The 2,107-nt window shown below is 30.3% G+C and overlaps 1 long non-coding RNA gene across 1 annotated transcript; it reads right to left on the bottom strand.

The window, feature by feature from the left end:
• Window positions 1-440: 440 nt before the first annotated feature.
• On the bottom strand, window positions 441-1,420 carry LOC123320483. The gene is made up of 2 exons (XR_006538768.1): window positions 919-1,420; window positions 441-749 (listed from the first exon to the last, which is right to left on the bottom strand). It is a non-coding gene; the product is annotated as an uncharacterized LOC123320483 (long non-coding RNA).
• Between the last annotated feature and the right edge of the window lie 687 nt (window positions 1,421-2,107).

Below are 2,107 nucleotides of genomic sequence, written 5' to 3'. Positions count from 1 at the left end.
TTTCTGTTTTTAATAATATTAGACCATTCTTTTTGTTTTCATAGTTTACATTTTGTTAATAATAATAATAAAATAATATTTCTTATGTGCGGTAAGAAATTTGTCGTTTTTTTTTCGTAATATAATGAAGGTATTTCTAAAAAGCACCAATTAAGATTGAGAAATTTCTTCCCACTTCTTTCGATTCAATTTATTTACATAAAAATATAAGCTACTGAACAATAAAAACAACGGTTTTCTTCGACACCGTATCCATAAATAATTAAACCAGAAGTCACATAAGTCAAAATGTCATAAACTTTAGCCTTTTATCATCTATCTATCTATCAGTTTCATTTCCGATTGGATGAAAAATTTGTTTCTCTAACAGTTAATTAATTAACTCCTCCAAATTCCATATGAATGAGAATATCATAATTATACAATGAAAACACAGATAGTAAAATTATTGATATTTATTATAATTATACAAGATTTATACAGGAAATAATTTACAGAACGTGCAATTTATTCACAAAATATACAATATTCGGATCAACACACAATCTCTGCAATAGGATATGGTGTATTAGTGATTTATATTTCGGAGCGGTATTTTCTAGAACATTTGTTTCATTTCCTTCCATAAGTGTAACTTCATCTATGGAGTCCCTTGAGGTTGATGGAACCATCTCAATCACCATGGAATTCTCGAAAGTCCATGGGTTCGACAGGTAACTCTTCTATTTTATGAGGGTAGCTGTGATAACCTGAAATTTAAGAATTAACAAATTAATTAACAATTAATAATCAATAATATTGACCAGCCATTGACAAAAGCATTGAAAGCTAATTATTATCTTTAATATAGCTTTCATGCTGACAATGGAAGTTCTCAGAATTATTTTTTTTTTTGAAATTATGGATTATGAATCTTACCTCTTTTGAAGGAAAATGGAAATTACAGCATGTTCTCTGACTCTTACATATGGAAGAGAGATTCTATCCAAATCCTCTTCTTTGAAATAAATGGAACAAATCCTTGCATAGGATGAAGGAAACCAGTTATTTCAGGGTTCAGAGGAAACCTATAGAATGAAACAAAGTAGGGAAAAAGGTATTAGTTCATTTTGGATATTCGAGGTACGGATTCTTGTATTTCAAGTCCCACATAAGGAAGATTTGACAGAAGACGAAAAATAGCAATTTCAACATGGTGTGAGCCACGGAATAAAAAAAAATACAACTAATTATTCAACACACAACAGTAGTAGGAATTTAGAAACTTAGTTGTGAAATGAAATTCCAGCTTTTTTGAAATTAACTCTGGATGCATTAGACTATAGGGTGTTTTCAAAGATGAGGCTTTTTTTTGTCAGAAGGTAGAATATCGATTGAAATTTATTCTGGGAGGATTCTGCATTTCCTGAAACTTATTAGGTTTTTCACTCCCAATTTCTGAAACAAAATCAATTATAAAATGAAATAAACGATTTGCTCCTGCGTAAATTCTTGCACTAATTTGTCAGGAGCAAATCAACTAGAAAAAATACTGACTGAACTGAAAATAAAGAACGTTGAAATTATAATTTTATATTGTAACGTTACAATCAGTGACAAAAAGTCAAAATCAGCCAATCTATTGAAAACACCGCGAATATCAAGAATTTTCTAGAAATTCACATTCCATAATCTATGGGAAACAAAATCAAAATCTCAGACCCCATTTTTAAATTGTATGATTACCACAGAGCGTATTTCTCTGAAAAAAATAAACATCTCGAAACAGTTACGTTGACTTCTTCGAAAAATACTAGAAAATGTTAAGAAGGTGAAAGTAATGTTATTCGTTCTAGTTACATTTCATGGAACACGCTTATCGATTCAAAAGGTTAACAGGAATTCCACGTTCTATAACCGAATCTTTGAACTTGTTTTCGGTTGCAAATAGAGCAAAGGATGCATAATGGAAGATCTATTCCTACAAACGCATTGAGAAATGACGTTGAGTTCATGAAATACTTTTCCGATTACTAATTTGAGGGCATCATAAATTAGTGCGTCCTTATTTCGAAGATTTAGAGGGAATATTTCGGGAGAATAATAGGGGTAACTAGAATTTTTTTTT

Source organism: Coccinella septempunctata, chromosome 9 (assembly GCF_907165205.1).
Source record: "Coccinella septempunctata chromosome 9, icCocSept1.1, whole genome shotgun sequence".
Taxonomy (NCBI): Eukaryota; Metazoa; Arthropoda; class Insecta; order Coleoptera; family Coccinellidae; genus Coccinella; species Coccinella septempunctata.
The sequence above is the reverse complement of the archived record's forward strand: the minus strand, read 5'-3'. Positions and strand labels throughout refer to the sequence as shown.